The 24,112-nt window shown below is 44.9% G+C and overlaps 1 protein-coding gene across 4 annotated transcripts in view; it reads right to left on the bottom strand.

Annotated features, from left to right (window-relative positions):
- Positions 1 to 24,112, bottom strand: part of FBXO34 (F-box protein 34) — an 81,701-nt gene that overhangs the window by 16,054 nt on the left and 41,535 nt on the right. The window contains exon 1 of one of the 4 annotated variants that reach the window (XM_058666481.1): positions 7,107 to 7,125. The exons of the other annotated variants lie outside the window; for them this stretch is intronic. The gene's annotated coding sequence lies outside the window, so the exon portion shown is untranslated. Of the gene's footprint in view, positions 1 to 7,106; positions 7,126 to 24,112 lie in introns of those variants that run through there. 4 annotated transcript variants of the gene reach the window in all.

Below are 24,112 nucleotides of genomic sequence, written 5' to 3'. Positions count from 1 at the left end.
CAATACGCTAATCCTCTGCCTGCTAGTGCCAACATCCTATACCAGCACTGATTCTAGCCCAGGTGCTCCCCTTCCAATCCAGCAATCGGCTTATGGCCTGGGAAGGCAGCAGAGGATGACTCAAGTCCTTGGGCCCCGTGCACCTTCGTGGGAGCTCCTGGCTCCTGGCTTTGGATAAGCTTAGCTCCAGGGGAGGAGGCCATTTGGGGAGTGAACCAGCAGATGGAAGATCTCTCTCTGTCTCTCCTTCTTTCTGCAAATAGGCCTTTCAAATAAAAATAAATCTTTTTAAAATCTAAAAAGAAGAATAAAAAGAAAAGGCAACGGCCCTTCTGAGGACTAGGCACACATCTGTACTGTTTGGCCTTATTCTTTCAAGAGACGTGGACTGATGAGCTGTGCCAACCTCATCAGAGCCCACGAACTCAAGTTGAAGAACAGTGACCTAAATTAGGTCATTTGTTATCTAAGGTTATTTATTATCTAAGTTAAAAACTAAGTCTGGGGTATGGGCATCCTGGCACAAAGGGTTAAGTGCCTTCCAGTTCTTCAGCTTCCAATCCAGCCTCCTGCTACTGTCCCTGGGTGGCAGAGGACGATGGCCCCAGTCAGTAGGTCTCTGTCATCCTTGTGTGAGGCCCAGATGGCTCCTGCCCTGGCTCTGGGAAGTGGACAGTGAAGAGGAGATCTGTCGCATGTCTATCTCTTGGTGACACTGCCAAATAAAAAAATAAGTAAATACCAACTCTGTAGAAAAATGGAATACGACACTTCACATTAGCATGAAAAATAAAGGACACAGAGCAAAGATTGCTTACATCTAGCCACTTCCCAATCCAACAATTAGCTACCATCACCAACCCAACATCATCAAAATAATCTTAACTCTACAGCCCAAACTCATGACGATGATGAGAGAAGAAACAAAGGACCATTCTTTCAAGAGATACACAACTAGAGGCTGGCCCCAGCATCCCATCAACACTAGTCAAGTCCCAGCTGCGCCATTTCTGATCCAGTCTTCTGATTATAGCCTGGGAAAGTTGTGCAGGATGGCTCTAGTTCGTGGGTGCTTGCATCAACGTGGGGCTCCACGAAGAAGCTCCTGGCTCCCGGTTTCAGGTCAGCTTAACAGCAACAGTTGCAGTCACATGGGAAGTGAATCAGTGGATGGACGATATCTCTCTCCTTCTTTGTGTAACTCTACCTTTCAAATAAACTCTTTTAAATAATCTTTTTTAGAAAATAAGAAATATTATCTCAGAAAGCCTACTGCGATTCAGCATTAAAATGGCAGAAATCAGCAGGTTTCCAGCTACAAACCAAACTCACAGCCAACCAAGATAATATTATCTTGTGAAATTATAAATCCTAGCATGTACTCTGCTTGCCTCACATGAAACCATAATCTGACTCTCCTCAAAAAGCAACTCTGGAAATGTGCAGAGCACTAGGCAAAAAGAAAAGTATATAAAAATACATGGCATGCCTCTCCACTGCCTGGGGAGGTGTGTAGCTCTCTCCACCCGGAGACACGGAGACATATCACTATGACAGAGAGATCCGAGGACAGTGTTGACTGGCCTACCACGCCTGCTTCCAGCTTCAGTCAGAACACTCTTTAAATCTTCACTGAACCTCAACAATGATGTATTCTAGATGAGACATCCTTCATCTACAAGGGTATGACTCTAACTGACTATCCCTACTGTACAACGTACCTCCCCATCATGTGAGCTAACTTTCTGATGGACCCAAGCATATGTTAGTGGCAAGATGAAGTGATACAAAGTTAATCATTCATGAGACTAATCACACCATTCTTTTCTACAGTTATCTAAAAAAATGACCTGAAGACTCCTCTGACAAACCAATGAGAAATGTAAATTTTGTTTTAAAGTTTTATTTATTTGATAATCAATGTTAAAGAGAGGGGGGGACATACAGACTTTCACCCATTGCTTTACTCTGCAAACGACCATAAAGGCCAGGACCGGCCCAAGCCAAAGCCAAAGCCAAAGGCTTTGGTGTCTTCCAAGAGGCGTCCTCCCCTGGGCTCAAGCACTAGGGTCATTTCTGCAGCTTTCCCAGGGACACTAGCAGGGAGCTGGCAGGAAGTGGCAACTGTATGGGTTGCCAGCATCACAGGCAGAAGCTCCTTGTGCTATGTTACAATACTGGCTTCCAAGAGGCTTAAAATTTATCAGTTGATCTATCACTTTAATTTGCCTTCTATGCTTATGCACACAATCAATTTACAGGAAACAGACAAAACAGCAAAATCTAGAAGAGAAACTTTTTTCAAAAAATATTTTTATTCATTTGAATGGCAACATTATAAAGAGACAAAGGGAGACAGACAGAAGTATGTTCCATTCGCTGGTTTACTTCCCAAATAGCAGAGTCAGGCTCATGCCAGGAGCTTCCAAATCTCCCGTAAGAGTGCAGGGAGCTGGAGTGGAAGTGGAGCAATTGGGATGAACCACTGCCATGTGAGAGGATAGTGCTACAGGGACAGATTACCCAATACACACAGCACCGGCCCAAGAGGGATCTTTAAGAAGTCAAATCAATCAAATATAATATACACATAACATGTATGTTCCCTAAGTGAAACAGTCAAAAGAAAGGGAATACATTCATGAGACAGTATACAGGTATGAGTATGCATGCACACATTTCCAAGTCCTTATATCACAGAGAGGCATGTTAAAATATTTTTAGATCGAATAATATGGTATCTGGGATTTCCTCCAAAAGAACATGGGAGAAAAGAAACAGTAGGGAATAGCAGCCAGAGAACAGTGCTCACGAACTGATAAACTGCTGCAGCTGGTAAGGGGAGCTATTTTCTTCTTCCCTGACTCAGGTTTATTTATACAAATGGCACAGGAGGAGAGCAACCCAGGGGTTACACCCTTCTTCTGCCCCTGCAGTGAGGGGGAGTTATTTCTGAACATAGCTAATTTTTTCCATGATTTTTTTAAAAGATTTATTTTTTTTATTGGAAAGTCAGATGTACAGAGAGAAGAGACAGAGAGGAAGATGTTTCATCCAATGATTCACTCCTCAAGTGACTGCAACGGCCGGTGCTGCACCCATCTGAACCCAGGAGCCAGAAACTTCCTCCAGGTCTCCCACACGGGTGCAGGGTCCCAAGGCTTTGGGCCGTCCTCAACTGCTTTCCCAGGCTGCAAGCGGGAAGCTGGATGGGAAGTGGAGCTGCCGGGATTAGAACCGGCGCCCACATGGGATCCCGGCGTGTTCGGGGCTAGGACTTTAGCCACTAGGCCACGCCGCCAGGCCCTCCATAATTATTTTTAAAAACATTTGTTTACTGTTTGAAAGGCAGAGTGATACAGAAAGGGGACACAGGAGAAGGGAGAAACACTCTCCACCCACTTGTACACTCTCCAAAGTCCACAACAACCAGGCCTGACAAAGCCAGGAGCCAGGGACTCCCTCCAGGTCTCCCCCAGGGGTAGGAGAGACAGGGGTACTGAGCCATCAGCTGCTGCCTCCCAGATCTATTAGCAGGGAGCCGCTTAGGAAGCTGAGTCGTCAGGACTCAAAGCAGAACTCGGATAAAAAATACTAGTCTCACAAGTGTTAGCTTAACCTATCACATGAAAGTCCATTCTTGATTTCTAAGGATAAATTAGCAAATGGAAGCATTTTCAAAACCCCTGACGGGGGGCGGGGGGCAGGAATGGAGTGTAGCCATTTAAGCCACCGCCAGCAATGATGGCATCCCAAATGGGTGTCATCTGGGTCTCAGCTGCTCTGCCTGTAATCCAGCTCCCTGTGAAATGGCCTAGGAAGAGCAGCAGCAGTGATCCAAATGCATGGGTCCCTGCTACCCAGGTTGGGGGCCTCAAAGAAGCTTCAAACCCAGCAGCTGTGGACATGGAGGGGCGAGACAGCAAATGGAACATCTCTCCACATATGTAACTCAATCAAAATAATTAAAAAAACAAACCCACAACACTGGATGAAGGAGCTCTAACTGTTCACTGTGCACACATGGTGTGGAGCTGTGCAGCTGTGCACCACACAGCCCAGGTTGGGCGCTGTGGGACCAGGAGCGAGTCCTGAGATGGGGCAGCTCCACAGGAGCCAAGCCCCATCCCCCAAGCCCCATGCCATCAGCTGCATCTCCCCTTCCTGCTTCAGACTCCAGACACTGGCATAAGCTCTTGCCAAATTCTACTTGCATTACTGAAAATGGAACAGGAAATAAATAATAAAATAACTAAAAAGAAAAAGAACAGGAGACAAACACAGAGGAAGTCAAACAATAAAAAAGAATTGAATGACAATGGTGGTCCAGCCCTATCAAATCATTTAATTAAATATACGATTTTCAATCCCTTACTCTATAACCTAAACAAAGCAGTTTAGTAAGTTTATTGAATCTGCCTGTATAAAGGTCAACCTTCATAACTTCAAGATAATCACATACAAAGGAAACATTTAAACACATGGGAAACTTTGTTATTTAGAGAGATTTCATAAAGCCTTTTGTTAAAAGAAAAATGCACTTGAGCCAGCACCTGCTATTTCCAGGGTCCACCTCAGAAGGGGAGGAGCCAGGATTAGGTTCCAAAAAGGCATGCAACTCAAACCACCTCCTCAACAGCTGTACCTCAATGCTTTTGTAACAAGACAGACACCTCCCACATTCACCCAGAGAGAAAAAATAAGTCATCCTAAAGTCGGACTAATGAGGTAACCATCAATATTCACTGAGTACTTACCCAGTTTTATGCTGCTCTAAAGAGTTTCCCTATGCATGTGCATGTATGTGCCAATTTCATCTCAGGACACAACAGCTATTCCCATTTCACATTTGGCAACTGGTCCATGAAGGAGCAATGAATATTCTGAAATATTCTAAAAATATTCTAAAACTTGGAATAATCAGCTTTGGATCATTTTTAAACACGGATGCTCACAACTCAAATTCATGAGCACCTGGGATCAAGTCCTGCTTCTGCTTCAGGTCCAGCTTCCTGCTAATGTGCAACGACACGAGGCCCTGCCACATGGGAGACCCAGGTGGAGCTCCTGGCTTTGGCCTGATCTAGTCAGACTGCTGCAGTCCTCTGCAGCCTGAATCAGCAGACAGAAACACACACACACACACACACACACACTCACTCACTCACTCACTCACTGTTGCTTTGCCTTTCAAATAAATAAACTCTCTAACATCAATGGCTCTCTACTTATGAATCAGAGTTACAGAGAGAGGGCCAATCAGAGAGGTTTCATCTGCTGGTTCATTTTCCAGGTGGCCTACAAATCACCATGACCCAGCCTGGCTGAAGCCAAGAGTTCCACCCAAGTCTTCCACATGGGTGGCAGGGGCCCAAGCACTGAGTCATCTTCCACTGTTTTTCTCAGGCCATTAGCAGGGAGCAGCTGATACACAAGCTGGAACCCATATGGGATATCAGCAGCTGCATCACATGGCTGGCCCTTCCAACTGCTCTTAAACTGAAGTATGTCACAGACCAAGGTCTTTTCAAGGTCATTATGTTTTGAATTATTTTCTGAAAGGCAGAGACAGTGATATCTCCCATCAGCTGGTTCACTCCCCCAATGCCTGCAACAGCAGGTGGGGGTGGGGATTCGGGGGTGGTGAAAGCCGAGGACCTACAACTCAGTTCTACTTCTGGGTAGGTGCTCAAGCTCTCGAGCCATTGCCTGCTATTTCCCAAGATGAACAACAGCAGGAAGCTGTAATCAGGAACACAGCTGTGGCTCAAATCAGGGACTCAGGTGGGCCGTGGGCAGCCCCAGCAGAAACAAGCAGCATCTTTATATATATATATACTTTGAATTTTTGAATTATGTGGTACAATTTTGTATAGACTGGGATTCCTCCCCTCCAAACTCCCACCCCCCGACAGAATTTTCCCCATTTTGTCAAGCAGCGTATTACAGCTCTAAGGAAGGCCCACTACTCCTGTCCATTTGAATAAAAGCATTTCTCTTGGCTCATGGAAGCAGAAGGTAACTGACCTACACAGATCCAAAGGAAAGCCCCAGACAGATCTCTGGTGGACCGGCAACAGAACACTGACAGAAGTAAACACCAAAAACCAACTTCTCTGCAGCAGCAACTGAGCCTCCCACATGTTCATCAAACACCTACCCTTCACATGTCACCCAACAGATACCACAGATCAACGGAACTCACAGACTAGGAGATTCAGTGTAAAGAGCCAAGCCACTTCACAAACCCTATCCCCAAATGCCACCCTCCCTCCCCTGCTGTGGAAAAGCCTGCTCCACCATCCTCCTCCCCAGTCACCAGCCATCGGTCACTTAACACAGCCACTGCCCATCTTCTCTCCATGTGGATCCTTATCAGAGTCTGAGGAAAGGCTGGCATTTTATGCCCCCTAAAAAGGCAAAAGTGCACCCCTAAACAATTTTAACAGAACACGTGTGTGTGTATTTAGGGGGGAATCTCCACGCTTCTGCCAACTCCCGCCCTAGTTCTTTCATTTTGCCCTTCACTCTTCACCTGTCTCCGTTACCTGTTAACAGCTTTACATCCCCTTTCCCACTGAACTACCGAAGCACTAACTCGGCTGGGGCCCTCCCCGCACAGGCGCATCCAGGCCCCAGCACCACACCTCTATGTAAGTAAAGGCTCCTGCTTCCTCTCAACTCCAGCACTATGCCTTCCACGGCCACTCACCACCAGGCACCCTGTCTCTGAAGCAGACCATTGCTGTGTCCTTCCTACAGCACTCAGCCCAGGGCCTTGTGATGCCAGCGTGCACCAACCAGTGTCACACCTAAAGACTGCACACTATCAAGCAGCAGGAGTCTCCTAAGTGGAACATTAGGGGAGTCTGGCTAATCAACAGCAGGACAGTCTGGGAAGCCGACTGCCGTGACCCTTGCTTCTCTGAGATGAGAGGTGCAGGAAGTGGAGGAGATGAAGGCCCAGAGCACACACCCCAGGCCATGGCCACTCTTCATCTAGCTAACTTTTCTGCAATGCACAAAGTAGTCTGACTTGCATAGCAGCTTCCCACCCCCAGCACTCTAGTTATGCAACATCAGATTTTAAAGAAAATCCTACTCACCAGCCATGTGTAAACAAATACTTCCACAATAAAGTTATCTGACTGAATACTGTCAGTTTAACCAGAGTAAAAACAACTTTGTTGTCAATAACCTCTGGAACAGAAAACTCTAGACATACAAGCATACAGCATTCAGTTAGGCAACTTCATCTTCAAAGCCTAAGTGACATCCTTTAGATACTAACACATACAGACACTGCAAAGTCTCCCCATGGATCTTTACTTTATTAAACACAGCTGTCTAGGGTCATGTTTACACAGATTAAAAAAAAAAAAAAAGCCAGCCAGCATCAGCACTAATAAAATTTTTGATAAGCAGACTCCTACACACCCAAACTAGAAAGCAGGAAGACAGTAAGAAGCTTAAAAACATTTCCATGTTTAAGGTTTATGTTATAAAAAGATAATCAAGCTTTTTCCCATTATCATATTTTAGTTATTTATATGTATTTTTAAAGACACATACTTTCTTAGTTACTTCAATAGAAAATCTTAGCTTCCTGGATTCCATCTAAGTTAATTATAAAGTATGAACAGTTCACACCCAGAACCCTTAGGTACTTCAATTATTAACAAACCAAAACTAAACCACAAAGGAGAACTGGATACCCAAGATTATATTTTAGCACTCAGTTAACAGATGGTTCAAGTTCTTGGGCACCTGCCACCTACCTGGGCAGAGGTTCCTGGCTGTTACGGGCGTTAGGGGAGTGAACCAGTGTAGGGGAGAAGTCTGTTTCTCTGTGCCTTTCAAATAATAAGCACCTAAAAAACAATCTGTTAATAAACCTATTCTTCTGTTTCCAACTGCCAATTTTATGGCAAAGAACTATTAGTACAAGTAAATAATCGTAATCACAATTCACAAACTGCTTTCATTTATGACTTGCGGTCCAAATTTTTCCTCAGTCTTTTATACAGGATCCCTAGGCAAGAAGGCCTTGAAGCTAACCACAGAGAAAGCAAATGCATCTTCCCCAAGCCCAGCTGCATCTGAGATGTAAAATATGTTTTAGCATCCCTAACGCAGCTATCCACACGCCTCCGTGTCCTTCTTGCATTCTCAGGCTGCTGTCCCAGTCCCCAGTCAGCCTGGTCCTCCCACGCTCAAACAGTGACTCATCACCTTGGAACCTCATGACCTGCCCACTGCGCTGAAAAGGAGACATAAGCTCACAGAGTGCATCTTGCTCAACCTCACAGCACCCACAGATGCCATTGAGAGCAACATGTATAAAACATTAGAGGGGCCCGGCGGCGTGGCCTAGCAGCTAAAGTCCTCGCCTTGAAAGCCCCAGGATCCCATATGGGCGCCGGTTCTAATCCCGGCAGCTCCACTTCCCATCCAGCTCCCTGCTTGTGGCCTGGGAAAGCAGCTGAGGACGGCCCAAAGCTTTGGGACCCTGCACCCGCGTGGGAGACCCAGAAGAGGTTCCTGGTCCCAGCATCGGATTGGCGTGTACCGGCCCGTTGCGGCTCACCTGGGGAGTGAACCATCGGATGGAAGATCTTCCTCTCTGTCTCTCCTCCTCTCTGTATATCCAGCTTTCCAATAATAATAAAATCTTTAAAAAAAAACATTAGAGGAAGATTTGTAAAATATACATTTTGAGTTTTAATCATTTGATCCCCCGCTGTATGAAAACATTCAGCACTATATCCCATTAGGAGCTGATATATCATCCATCATGTATTAAGCAACATTTCCCTCCTAATTTTAGAGAGCAAAGTAAAAGGCAATCTGAGAAAAAGCGTTTAGTCCAAGATGACTTGTACGGTGATCAACAAGTAACATGACCCAGAGGCATACTAGAAGCTAATCTTCATTGTTCGGCAGGCTCATATTCCAGCAGATTCTCCTACCCTCAGATCCTTCTGGGTCTCACAAAAGAGCACTTTCAAGAAAAGTAGCATTTACTATCATTATTCCTGTTGCGAGTGAAACTGATGGGTGAGAAAACATTAAACACGCAAGAATAGTCACATAGGATGTTCTTTACTTCCTGAACTTACTAGGAAAACAGCTATAAATTTAACATCCCAATGTGCTAGGAAGCCATGATTAATGGAAGCAAAATGAGATACAAGGTGTGAAGAAAGGTTGCAGCAGCAGTCTCAATACAGAAAAATAACGCTTGTGCGTTATCACAGAATCCTAAAAAAGAGAGAGACAAGCCAGTGAGCAGGGCCAGTGTGGTGACCTGGCTGGCAAAGTCACCACCTGCAATACCAGACTCCCACATGGGTGCCAAACCATGTCCTGGCTTCCTCACTTCCAAACCAGCTCCCTGCTAAAGGCATGGGAAATGACCCAAGTGTTTGGGCGCCTGCGCCCCTGTGAGAGACCCAAGAGAAGCTCCTGGTTCCTGCTTTTAATTTGGCTCACTGCTACCTCATGCAGCCAACTGAGGAGTGAACAAGCACATGGAAGATCTCTACCTCTCCCTCTAGCCTATAACTTTCTCAAACAAAAGCTACATCTGTAAAAATCAAATCAAAACAAAAGACAAGCACAGAAGAATCTGCAGAGCAGGTATCAGCACTCTGCGCTCATCAATTTAGTTTTTTAAACTTCAAATATCAAATAATAATGAATTATAATATGTCCTTATTTGCTCTTTATAAACTGATACATATTTAACTGCATTATAACACACACAAAATAAGCAAATTTTATCCATGTTGAAGAACTTCAGTAAGTTTCTTCTTTAGATAAAAGGTGAAAGATCATACAGAGTATGCTTCCTCTTTTGGATACACAGAGCTCATATACTGCTCAAGTTTACAAAATACCACCCTAGATCAGAAATTACTTAGGGCTCAGCACTGTGATAAAAGTGCATTAAGCTGTTGCTCGCCATGCCAGCATTCTTTATGGGCACCGTTCCTGTCCCAGCTATTCCACTTCCAATTCAGTTCCTTAACTGTGCCTGGGAAGCAGCACAGGATGGCCCACAGGTTGGGGTACCACCTGGGAGACCTGGAAGAAACCACTGACTCCTAGCTTTGGCCTGGCCTGTAGGGCCATTTGGGCAGTGAACCAATGGATGAATCTCCCCTGCCCCCTCCAACTCTACTTTTCAAATAAATAAATCCTGAAAAAAAAAAATTCTTCAGGCTAGCAGAGGAAAAGAACAGCTTAGAGAAAGCTACTGACACGGTCACTCCCCAGAGGTTTAATACAAGCCCCCAAGATGGCAGAGACCTCTAGGCCCTGCCCTGACCAGATCCACACTGCTGGTAACCTGCTCAAACTAAAACCATCTCTGAGCAGAATGAGATAAGGTATCAAAGGCACACTCCTTAAACCAAGTGAATTTCCTTCCATTTCACAGAAGCACAGAATAATTTTCAGTTTCTCAGTTCAAGTTCAAGCAAATCACCTCTCCTGTTCAAATCCACAGACTGGAAGGTAAAGTAACAGATGAGTTGAGGGGAACTCAACCAATCTTTCACTCCTCAATGACTAGTTACTAAGCACCAAGCATGCTTTCAGAGACTGGGGAACAAATATCCAACCTTTACAAGTTTACATCATAGCTGGGAGATGGATTAATAAAGTACACACAATGCAGAAGGTCAAGCACGTTGGGGACAGCAGGAAGCAATGTAAGAGTGGCCAAACACAACTGATGGTTAGAGACTTACGATTTCATAAAGTTAGGCTAGAGCCAACCAGTCCCTATAAGTAAAACCTGTAAAAACAATGAGTGGGATGCTGTGCAGAGCACAGAGGGGCTCCTCTGCTCCCAATCCTGCCTCCTGCTGATGTGCCTGGTGGCCTTGGGAGACCTTGGACTCAGTCTAGCCAAGTGCTAGCTATTAAAGGCATTTGAAGAGTCAATCAGAGGATACACTCTGCCTTTCAAATAAAATGAAAACAAGGAAAAAAATTTAAAAGACATATTTATTATTGGAAGGACAGATTTACAGACAGAAGGGGGGAGGAAAAAAGAGAGACAGAGAGAGAGTAATCATCTCCCATCTGCTGGTTCACTCCCCAAATGGCCACAATGGCAGGAGCTGACTCGATCTGAAGTCAGGAGGCAGGGGCCTCTTCCAGGTCTTCCTCGTGGGTGCAGGGTCCCAAGGCTTAAGGCCATCTTCCGTTGCCTTCTCAGGCCACAGCAAGCAGCTGGACAGGAAGTAGACCAGTTGGAACGTGAACACACTCCCATATAGGATACTGGCACTTACAAGGGGAAGATTAGCCAATTGAGCCATGGTACCAGCCTGCTTAGCCTATGTGGAAGACCATAGGCACATGGCACACTGTGCCTCCAGGGGAACCCCCTGACAATGATTTCAGCTAACTGAGACCTATTCGCCGGGCATACAGTGAGAGTGGTGGGCTACACCCCAGTCTCTCTTTTCTGTCCTTGGATGTGCTGTGCTGGGACTTTCTTGATAAGCAACTCTAAGAAGTCAAACAAGACCCACAGCCTATTTGCCAGCCACATGTGGTGAATGTGACGGGAGGCACAGCTTCTAGATGTACGTATCTAACAAGACTTGTGACTTGGTTGGAGGGTCCAGAGATAGACATGCCTTCTAGCCAGTTGCAATGTCATTGCTGGGTAGAAGGACTGTCAGCGACGCCCTTCTGCTTTCTCCTTTCCTAGTCTGTGCAGGTCGTTCAACAGATGTGCCTGATCTTGTGGACTAAGACCGTCACCTCACACCCTCAGTGGTCTTGGGGGCCTGCTGACGGGAAAAACCACAGGAAAAATCCAGAAATGGGGTATTAAGTTATCAGGATAACAAGGAAACAAAACATCACAAAAAGTAAGGCAGTTTTTTTATTTGTTTGTTTGTTTTGTTTTCTGGAACTGGAAAAACTAAGCATTGAAGTAAGTTCTAGAATATTTATAGACCCCAAAATACTTAAAGGGACACAAAAACAATACAGAAAAAGAACACTCTGGAATCATGTTAAAAACCAATATTTTTTTTTTTAAAGATTTATTCGGTTTATTACAAAGTCAGATATACAGAGAGGAGGAGAGACAGAGAGGAAGATCTTCCATCCGATGTTTTCACTCCCCAAGTGAGCCGCAACGGGTCGGTGCGCGCCGATCCGATCCTGGGAACCTGGAACCTCTTCCAGGTCTCCCACGCGGGTGCAGGGTCCCAATGCATTGGGCCGTCCTCGACTGCTTTTCCCAGGCCACAAGCAGGGAGCTGGATGGGAAGTGGAGCTGCCGGGATGAGAACCAGCGCCCATATGGGATCCCGGGGCACATTCAGGGTGAGGACTTTAGCTGCTAGGCCACGCCACCGGGCCCACCAATAATTATTTTTTTAAGGCATTCTCTTTTAGCAATTGTATTTCCCAAGTTCATAACAGTTGATAATACTAACACTAAATCTGAATGAAAAGGTGGAGGATTAGCCTGTTGAGCAACTACACGGGTCCCAAAAAAAGATCTGTGGATGTTTTAATCCTATTCCACCACCAGATTTCTACCCAATTCCCACAAATACCAGAAACAAAGACAGATCAGTGATTCTCACAGATTCTATTGGGTAGAATTTTAAATCCTTAGAAAGGATGTTTTGGTGGCTGGTGTGGTGGTATATCGGCTAAACCTCCACCTGAAAGTACCTACTTCCCATGTGGGCGCTGGTGTGTATCCCAGCTGTTTTACTTCCTATCCAGCTCCCTGCATGTGGCCTGGGAAAGCAGCAGGACAGCTCACGTCCCTGTGACAGGCTGAGACGCTGCTCCCAGCTCCAGGCTTTGGGTAAGCTAAGCTCTGGCTGCTACCAGCCGTTTGGAGAGTGAATGAGTGGATGGTAGACCTCTCTTTCCTTCTCTCTCTGTAAAAATCTGCCTTTCAAACAGAAAGAATTCTTTAAAAACAAAAGGGGAAGTGACTGAAAAGTGTCAAGTAACATAAAACCTCTTAAAACTCCTTTTAGGCCATCCAATCAGCTTAGTAGATTTCTCTCAGCCTATACAACTGAATAGAGTTGCATAATTATAATTATTAAACTCTACTCTTCCAGACTTTCTCTGCTAGATGAAATTCTTAAGTGTTCATATTCTGAATTTGGATTTGGTCCCTTGATTCACTGATGTTCCTCCAAAAGGCTTCTCATCTCCTCCATCGTGCAATTCTCCCTAATCTTCTGAATCCTCTCAAAATTTGGTATCCACACTGAAGGAATCTATTTCATTCATTCTGGCAACAAGTATTAAAATTTATTCTGTGTTTTAGAAAGTTTGAAAGCAGATCAAGAGGGAGAGACCAAGAGTAGCCTGAGCAATCGCTTCATCTGCCATTCACGCCCCAAATACAACATCAGAACGAGACAAGGCATTCCATGTGGGTGGCAGGGGCACAAGCAGCTGGGCCATCTTCTATTGCCTTCCCAGGGACACTGTTACAGAGCTTTACCAGAGGTAGAGCAGCGGGGATTCAAAGCAGCACTCTGATGTGGGATTCCAGTGTACAAGTAGCGGCTTAACCTGCCAAAGCTTAATAATGACTGTAAAAATCATGCTTTGTTTTGGTCTTGCTTTTCATTTCTATATACTTGGAAGATAGACAGAGACCTTCCATTCACTGGTTCACTCCCTAAATGCTTCTGGCAACAGCTGGGTGGCTAGGCCCAAGCCAAGAACCCAGGAGCCAGGAACTCTAGGTGAGCCTTCCTGTGGGGTGGTGGCAGGGATCCAACCACTTGAGTCACCCCCTGCAGGAAGCTGGAATTGGAAGTGGAGCTGAGATCTGAACTCAGACATGCTAATACAGGATGTGGGTCACCCAAGTGCTTGCCAAATTCCCACTCCAACTTCTGTTGTATTTAATTCTCCACTCCTCCAGATTTTGTCTTCTAGGTGTCTTCAATGTGGAGTGAGGAGGGATGGAGGAATACAGCAAGCTACTTCACTACCCTCAGGCAGAAATGAAGCCTATGTTGATTGCTTCAGCCTTGGTAATGTGACAGGACTTCAGCTCAAGGGATTTTGCTTCTAAAACTATGTCATCTGTGCCTATGTATACTAAGAATGTTTAAACACACCTCAAGCAGCTCACACTGTCAACAAAAAAAGGTATCTGGATTATTTTAGATCCTTCTGAAAGCCACGGACCAGTATCTATCCCACTTCACAAGTCAGCTGGTGCCTGGTTTCCATGGTAATGAGCACCCCATGAACAGAGATAATTTGCTATTTGAGGGAGAATGGATGCATGCTGTGGCTTTGTTTTTTCTTTTTTTAAATCAGGAATGAGGTGGGAGGAAGAAAACGATTGTGGCTCAGATTTATAAACATGTAAAGAGTATGTTTCTTGACTCTGAATAACAAGATTTTATATTGCTTAGTTTACAGGAAAACATGAAAGGACTAAGAAGTCCAAAGAAAAATAGACATGTCAGATTGCGTTCTACTGTACACAGCCTTACACCCGTGCAAACTCAGCATCATGATCTTCCAGAACACATCAGAAGCTTTCAATCTGGTCACAAATACATGAGCAAATTAGAAAGCCTCTATGTCGAGAATCAAGATGGTGAAATAGGATGAGGAAAGGTTTAAACAGATGGAGAAACAAGCCAGGTTGAAGCAGAGACGGCACATTTCAGGAAATAAAAAAGGACAGAAGGACGGCATAGGGGCGCCTGGTGACTGATGGGCACGGGAAGTCAGCGGAAACAACAGGGCGGTGTTGCAATGATCAGATGTCCCAGTGGCAATCTGAACTCCACCAGCAGCCAGACTCCACCAGCAACCAAGTCAGAAGGGGAGTTTACCAGGAACTTGGGAGGTAAACCCAGACAAAGAACTGACCATCCTGCTGGTTGGTTTGATTTGACCAGGCTAGAGACAGAGCAGCAGATCCCAAACTGGCAGTGCCAGAACAGGGTGGATTTCACAGCCCAAACTCCCAGCAGAACCGAACTGGACACCATCTTGTGTAGGTAGGCAAAAGCTATGGGACAGAACTGCACATGCAATAAGCTGGGAGCAAATGAATTTCTGGCTCAAAGAATTGAAACAATGTGGCATTCTACAGGTTCTACCCAAAATAGGTCCAAGTAGCCCACAGACCTAATGGTCAGCAGATCAAGAACTCCATGAGTGCAACATCAAGCACCATTTTATACTATATGGCAAAGGTTTTTGAGACTGCAGGGACAACAGTGAGCTGCACATGCACTGAGCTGGGAGCAAACTCTCTGAGTTCAGTGCACTGCACTGGTCCGACAAGGAAACTAATACCGACTATGGCACTGTACGGGTCAAAATAGGTCTGTGTAGGCCTCAGAGCTAACGGCCAGCAGGTTCTGGCAAGATCAGCAATACCACCAACTTACCTATATAGGACTCCTAGTGTCTCCCTAATCATGGGAACTGAGTGAACCAGAAGTGAGAGAAAAGTTGTACAGACAACAGTGCCAACAACAGCACAGAATCATAGGATGTGGAGAGTGCTGAGCCAGGCGCTGGTACTAGAGACCATGGTGGAAGTCTAACATAAGAACCCAGACTAGAACTCCCTGGAGGGAGTGGCACAAGTGACTGCAAACAGAGAATCGTGCACAAACCACAATAAGTAAAATCGAATTACAGACCTGTGGATGACAGCTTAGAAACCTGCCCTAAGGAGAAGAATCTGCTAACCAGGTGGGAAGAATCCAAGTACCTATGAAACTGTGTCACATAATACAATGTAATTAATGAATTAAAAATAATAAATAAATTAAAAAAAAAAAAGAATCTGCTAACCAGAAGTACAATGACCAAGAACAAGAGAGACAAAAGTACAATGAATATTACTGAAGATTCCCCTGCAAAGGAGCAAAACCCTTTGCCAACTTCAGAGTTCACTGAGGAAGACATCGAGAAAATGGGGGATACAGAATTCAAAATAATTAGAAAGCTTATTAACAACAAGAAGCACGTAAAGCAGGCTTACAAGGAATAAGTAACACAGGCAATAGCAACACCAAAACAAAATCAAGCCAAATTATTGGAAATGAAGAGATAGAACAAATTAAAATTCAGTGGAAAGTCTCAATAATAGAATGAAGAGGCAGAAGAAAGAATCTCAGAATTGGAAGATACTTCTTGTCACATTGGAGCTGATCTCTCACAGGAAACTCTACAGGCCAGAAGAAAATGGAGTGATACATTCCAGATTCTAAAAGCAAAAAATTGTCAACCCAGAATAGTATAACCAGCAAAGCTCTCCTTTGTCTTTGAAAAGAAATAAAATTCTTCCACAATAAAGAAAAGGTACAAGAATATGGCTCTTCCAAACCTGCCCTACAAATACTTAAAGATGTTCTCTTGAGCTGGGAGCTGGATGGGAAGCGGGAACTCTGGGGACATGAATTGGCGTCCATATGGGATCCCAGCTGTGCAAGGTGAGGACTTTAGCCACCACGCTACTGTGCTGGGCCCGTATTTTTTTTCTTCATTTGAGAAAACAAGGTATGGTTGTACACAGGATCAGCTCCTTAATGACTACAATAGTAAAGGGTGAAAGAGTAAAACCAGGCAGCCAGGATCACAATCCAGCTCTCCCATGACAGTGGCAAGGACCCAATCGCCAAGCAGTGTTTGACAACCCACTAGACAGAAAGCTGAAAACTCTTATTGGCCCACCTACAAGTAACCACCTTATTCAGATTCTTTGACTTCAGAAAGTCAGAGTCCTAAAAATCTGCATAAGGGCCTGGTGTGGTATCCTAGCAGCTAAAGTCCTCACTTTGCACACACCGGAATCCCATATGGGTACCAGTTCTAATCCCAGTGGCCCAGCTTCCCACCCAGCTCCCGCCTGTGGCCTGAGAAAGCAGTCAGGATGGCCCAAAGCCTTGGGACCCTGCACCCATCTGGGGTTCAGGAAGAGGCTCCGGTCTCCTGGCTTCAGATCGAGCTCAGCTCTGGCCATTGTGGCCACTTGGGGAGTGAATCATCGGATGGAAGATCTTCGTCTCTGCCTCTCCTCCTCTCTGTATATATAACTTTCCAGTATACATAAATAAATAAATAAATAAATCTTTTTTAAAAATCTGTATGAAATTCCAAATGAACCCTTGGCTATTTTCTTTTTTCTTTGGTTTTATTAGAAGACAGAAGGAGCTAGCATGGTAGCTCAACAGGCTAATCTTCCCCCTGCAAGCACTGACACTTCACAAGGGCACTGGTTCGTGTCCCAGCTGCTCCATTTACCATCCAGGTCTCTGTTTATGGTCTGGGAAGGCAGCGGAGGATGGCCCAAAGACTTGAGCCACTGCACCCACAGGGGAGACCTGGAGAAGCTCCTGACTCCTGGCTTCAGCCTGCATAAGCCCGAGCCATTGCGGCCATTTAGGGACTGACAGAAGACCTTTTCTCTCTGTTTTTCCTTCTCTCTGTAAATCTGCCTTTCAAATAAAAGTAAAATAAATCTTAAAGAGAGACTAACAGGAACAATTCTAACATTAAAAGTTAATCTGAAGGAAAAATAATGTCATGACTCATGACGGTATTTTTAAGCATGCTTTTTTCACAGCTGACATGTTCCCATTTTACCACAGCCATCTGTAACTCCACAGTACACCCGTTTCTACATAAGTTTTAATAAAGACTATGACTAAACATTAAAACTTTGAAACTTATGAAAAAATTTTAAAACAACAACTGTAAGAAAGAAGGAGCCATCCTGGCGGCCCCACTTCCCATCCAGCCTCCTGCTTATGGCCTGGGAAGGAGTCGAGGATGGCCCAGAGTCTTGGGACCCTGCACCTGGTGGGAGACCTGGAGGAGTCTCCGGACTCCCGGCTTTGTATTGGCGCAGCTCTGGCCATTGCAGCCGCTTGGTGATATCATCATCGGACAGAAGATATTCTTCTCTGTGTCTCCTCCTCTCTGTGTATCTGATTTTCCAATAAAAATAAAATAAAAATCAAGGGAGTGAGGGAGGGAGAGAGGGAGGGAAGAAGGAAGGAAGGAAGGGAGGAAGGGAGGGAGGAAGGAAGGGAGGGAGGAAAGAACCAGCTGGAAAGTCTGAAAAAAGAAAATCACCCTGTCACTTAGCTTAGGGCATTGAAAAAAAAGTGATGGGAGAGGTACTAGCTCCTGGTTACATCACTACTCCTGGTGGCTGAACTCCACCCAGGCCTGAGAATTCACCAGCACCTTGACAAGGTTCAGCTGCCTTAGCAAGCTGTTCACAAAATCTACCATAATTCTTGTCATAGTGTGACAACACTGCTCCTCATTTTAAGATTTCCTTCCTACCTGAAGGGGCAGCTACCTATGATGCTGATTCCTGTGCAGGCGGCCAGCTCCTGTCCCCTCTGCTTCTGACTCAGCTCTTCACTCCTGCACCCGGGAACACAGCCGAACATAGGTCACATGGGCGACCTCACCTGGATGCAGTTCCTGGCTCCAGGCTGGCTCAGGCCTAGCCATTGCAGCCATTTGAGGAATGAACAGAGGGTGCAAGGTTCTCTCGCTGTTGCTCTCACTTTCAAATAAACAAATACTCCCTACTTCAAGCACAGGCTGTGAGCAAGACCAAGGCAGGTGCAGCTGAATTCTGAGGAAGTCTAGAAAGCACAGGTAAACTTCACATCAATTTATTCCTTTTTTTTTCTCTTAAGGAGGTCTGTTAAAGGTAAATTATTAGCTTGTACTTGATGTATTTTTCAGAGGAATAAGGTGCAGAGACACCATGTTGACTGTTGGTCCTGAGCATAATCATATGGAAAAAAAAGTGGCTAATCCTCCCACCCATTCTGCCCGTCTTCCCGGGACAATAACCAGAAACTACAAAGTAAATCAGTGGCAAAACACAGCCACTAGCTCATACAGAACCCAACCTACATCTTATCACATAAACTGAACATGACAGTGAGGAGAGAGAAGCTGAAAGGAGGACAGTAAGCAGTGGCCAACAAGCCCATTTTACTATTTTTGTACCTGGAATGTTTAGAAATACTTCATTACCACCTTCACAACTCTAAACAAGAAGGTTCCCCTGGACACAGTGTCAAAGACAACCCACAGAAGCCACATGTCACTGTCTTCAATATTTTAATGCAACTAAATGCATTCCTCAGTCAACAAGTCCGGGAGTCTAAGTACCTGGTGCAGCTACACCCCCTACTAGGGGATCACAAGCAGTTTTTCTAGTTAAGCTGCCACCTTGGTATCCTATTACCTCCAAATGTTAGTTATTTTAAAAAGATGGTAGAGTTCTAGTTCATACGATATTACGATATTATTACGCGCAGCTAATTCCCACAACCTGGTTCTTTACCGTGAGCTGAAACACACCAGACGCAACGAGGTATCTTTTGGAGGTTTTATTCCAACGGAGCAGGAATGGATAGAGGGGAACGGGAGAGCAAAGAAAAGCAAGAGAGAAGAGAGAGAGAGAGAAGAGAGGGGTAAGAACGGGGTAAGAGGGGGAGGGATAAGAGCCGGGAAAAAAGAGAGAGCCGCACCTGGGGGAGCCTTTTTGTCGGCCAGGTATAGGGGGTGGGGATTGGGAGGGATTGAGGGCAGGCCCCCAGGGGATTGGCGCCTGCAGGTGAATGCCTAGGGATGACTGGCAAGTGGGCGGAGTTGGGGAGGGGGCTGGAAGATTGGGAGGTGGGATTCAGGTGGAAAGCCAGGTTACATCCAATTGGTGGATAGCTAGGCCGGCGCGAACTTCATGAGCTGTGAGGAAGAAGGAATGGCGCCGGGTCCAGGGAAGGCTATTGGAATAACTCCTTACACCTGGTGCAGCTACACCCCCTACTAGGGGATCACAAGCAGTTTTTCTAGTTAAGCTGCCACCTTGGTATCCTATTACCTTCTATGCTGGACTTAAAGGTACCATCAATAAGCAGAAAGGCAGCCTAGCATGCAATTAAAGAAAGCCTAACCAACCAATCCCACAGAATCCCAGGAGCAAAACAAACAGAGAGGTACTTTCACTGGTTCACTTCCCAAATGGCTGCACTTGGCCAAGCTGGCCTGATCCGAAGCCAAGAGCCCAGAGCTTCTTCCTCAGTCTCCCATGTTTAGCTTACCTCAGCCTGGGCTACTGCAGTACCTGAGTGGTCAACTAAGCAGATGGAACAGAGCTCCCTCCCTCTGTCACTCCCCCTCCCTCCAGCCCACTTGTTCTTTGTCATTCTGCCTTTCAAACAGATAAATGAAACCTCAAAAAGTAGTTAAAATTGCAGCATGATGACTTAATTGGCTAATCCTCCCCTGACAAGTGCATCCTATATGGACACTGGTTTATGTCCCAGCTGCCTGCTTGTGGCCTAGGAAAGCAGTCAAGGACGGCCCAAAGCCTTGGGACCCTGCACCCGCATGGAAGACCTAGAGAAAGTTCCTGGCTCCCGGCTTTGGATTGGTGCAGCTCCAGCCATTGCGGTCACTTGGGGAGTGAATCATCGGATGGAAGATCTTCCTCTCTGTCTCTCCTCCTCTCTGTGTATCTGACTTTGCAATAAAAATAAATAAATCATTAAAAATAAAATAAAATAAACCTTTAAAAAAGTCTCAAACACACATCCTTTCTTAGGCAAGTTACTTGGAGATTTTGTTCCATCACAAAAGACTAAACCATGAAAAAAGAAATAGTCTATAAAGGGAGGAACCCAACCATGAAGAGGCAGAGTTACCAATCCCAACAGGATCCCGAGGAAGCCCCAGGTCTCCAGTTCTATGCAAAAAAGTGGACAGCAGCAGTCCACAGCGGGAGCCCTTCTTCAGAAACAGGAAGCTAATGCAAGACCCCAGTGCCTGAGCTTCCTGAAGAGATCTGGACAAACTGCAATGTAAACAAAATTAATGGCAAACTAAGAGCAAAGTAAACAATAAGGACAAATATTCAGGGAAGGCCCAAGGTTACAGGTAAGTAAATGCAGTAAAGTAAAAGTGGCTGCAAATCACTATAAAGCCTAACTGTGAACAGCACTTTCAGCCTTCAATCCAAGCAGCTATAATGCTCCTGAGTGAGAAAAAGAGCTGAACACATCTGACAGAACGGGAATTAAAAGGTAATATCTGAAGCTGAGAAATTAGAGTGTTAGAAAGCTATTAGCAATTGTCTGGTGAAAGCAATAGCAATAAGCTGCAAGAAATGGACTTACTGGGCCTGGCACAGTAGCCTGGTAGCTGAAGTCCTCATCTTGCACATGCTGGGATCTCATATGGGTGCCGGTTTGTGTCCTCGCTGCTCCATTTCCCATCTAGCTACCTTCTTGTGGCCTGGGAAAGCAGTTGAGCATGGCTGGTCCAAAGCCTTGGGACCCTGCACCCGCGTGGCAGACCCAGAAGAACCTCCTGGTTTCTGGCTTTGGATCAGCTCAGCTGTGGCCACTGCCACTCGGGGAGTGAATTAATGGATGGAAGATCTTCCTCTCTGTCTCTCCTTCTCTTTGCATATCTGACTTTCCAATAAATAAACAAATCATTAAAAAAAAAAAGAAAGAAATGGACATACTGATATGCAGGAGAGTGGTGGGAGCTAAACTGCAGCTTCTCAAAACAAGACTTAAACAGTGTTACTGACGCAACCACTTTACTATAAAAGTAATAAAATTAAAAATACAAAATAAAAACAACAGCAATAAAAAGTTCAAAGTATTTCAGTTCAGATTAAAAATGTACCCAAGAATCTTTCATTTGCTGCATTCTCCAATTTTTCTACAATAAAAAATGACTGCACCGCAAGCACATAATCACCTGACAGCCCCAACTGTGGGCATGTCCAGCATTCTCCTCCCACGCTCTGAGGTCACATGCCACACGACCTGGCTGCCTGGGGACAGGAGAGGCGGCTGCAGACCCTCCAGGAGTGAACACTGCGCTTTCACCGAGGCCTGTACCTGCTGACTCCCCGCCTAGTTCACACTGCTTTTCCCTGGGCAATCCTAGAATCAGGCCGTTTCCACTTTTGCCATGACAAATTCAAATTATAAAAATACCCTAAAATGGTGGTTACTTGATTTTTCTTCTCTTCACTATTCCCAATACCAAAACTTTTCAAGATGTGTATTTACATTGTGATGCACTGTTTATGCTCAGCACTGGTTTTTATTTTCTATCTCCACATGCCTATCAGGCTGATGCTTATCTGGCTAGAAACGCTCTTGGGGAGACTTCAGAAAACAGCTTCAGACAGCACACCCAGGCCCGTCTCCCGCTCACCTCTGGAATGGACAAGGACAGCGATGGGCACCACAGGACACTAGAGAAGGAATGTGCTTAGCCAGGAGGACGGAGCCCATCTGCAGACAGATGTGGTCCAGCACAGCAGTGCCACATGGTTTCACTTACTCCTCTAACAACAGTTTAGTTTGTTTGGATTTAGTATAGAGTTGTTTCTAGATTTAAGGAAAGTGAAACAAGTTTTACAGCTTGTTAAAATTCAACAGGGAGCCATGAAGAAACTCTAACCTATGGAAAGATTTTTTTGCACTTAAAATGGAGATAGGATAGACACACCTGAGGGCCTGGCCTCCAACTCATCTCCATTCTCTCTTATGATGCCAAAAACGATCTAATTTTTATTTAGTAAGGCCTGGTTTGTGTGGCTTGCAGATTCCCACTCCAAGCCCATAAAAGTTTTCTACTGATAGGAACTGCTACTTAAATTTCCCTCTAAACTGGCAAAAACAAAAAACAAAAACAAAGACAAAAGCCAAGTTACTACCTGAATATTTTTGTTAAAGTCAAATTAATTTTTCACTAATTTATACAGAGACATATTTCCAGATTAGTGGCTGCTGCCAGCTTAATCTTAGTCAAAACTTCATGTTTCCACAGCAAAATTCAACATAAATATTATCTCTGCCAGTCTCTATGTAGCTCAGACTTCAAAAAGCTCAGATGGTTTTTGCTGCCTACACCCACCCTCACGTCGCCCTTCCCCAAACAGCAGCCCAAGTGCTTTGCTTTGTTGTTGAAACAGCTTACTTTTTCCATCCAGAGTTTTCCCAAACTATTTCAGGGTCTGACAATTCCACCAATGACTAAACCCCTCCTGGGAACAGCGGCCTCATTACCACTATTGAAAACAGTCACTCCTAATACCGACTGATAAGGATCTGGAAACTCATTGTAACCGCGGGAATGCAATCCCGCCCTACCCAATCTAAAGACAAAATGCATTACAAATGGAATCAAGCATTACAAATGCAATCAAGCACCACTGCATAGCCCTGTCTTCATGTTTCAATCAAACCAGAGTCCGTGGCCTGGGAAAGCCCAAAGCCTCGGAACCCTGCACCCATGTGGGAGACACCCATGTGGGAGGACACTTTTGGCTCCTGGCTTTGGATTGGCGCAGCTCCGGAAATGGCGGCCACTTGTCTCTCCACCTCTCTGTGGATCTGTCTTTGCAATAAAAATAAATAAACCTTAAAAAAAAAAAAAACCCAGAGTCTTGTGTGTATTCCTAGTTCTTAACTGCTGTTAATAACATGTTACTCAGACTGATAGAATCATGACTCCTTATGAGGACTATACCATTGTAGCAACGTAGGGGAAATTGTCGGGGGGATGGGAGTTTGGTGGGGGCGGGGAATCTTAGTCCCTACGAAATTGTACCATAAAATTCAAAAATTAAAAATAAAGATTTAACAAACAAAAAATGTTATTATTTCTTTCTAGATGCAAAACAAGCAAAAAAAAAAAACTGGCAGTAAATACCCTAAAATTTCAAGATAATGCGGTCTTTCAACTCATCTTCCATGTCAGAAATACTCTGTACAGTACATGTGCTGTGTAGGTAACTTTTGTTGTTGGCAAGCTAGTTAGTCCTCCTGCTTGGAAAACCAGCAGCAATACACTCACATAAGAGGACTTTTCCTACATCCCATAAGAGGAACAAACGCCTAAAGCTTAATTCTTACAAAAACTATATGCAAAGTAGAATTACGGATGCAACCTAGGCCATTGTGGAAGCCCGTGTAATTTAATCCCTTCCGCACTGTATTATAGACCCCTTTGTTGAAAAAACAAAAATGTTTCATATTTTTATTTACTTGAGAAAGAG

This window comes from Ochotona princeps, chromosome 6, assembly GCF_030435755.1.
Source record: "Ochotona princeps isolate mOchPri1 chromosome 6, mOchPri1.hap1, whole genome shotgun sequence".
NCBI classification, from domain to species: Eukaryota; Metazoa; Chordata; class Mammalia; order Lagomorpha; family Ochotonidae; genus Ochotona; species Ochotona princeps.
This window is presented reverse-complemented; position numbering and strand designations above follow the sequence as displayed.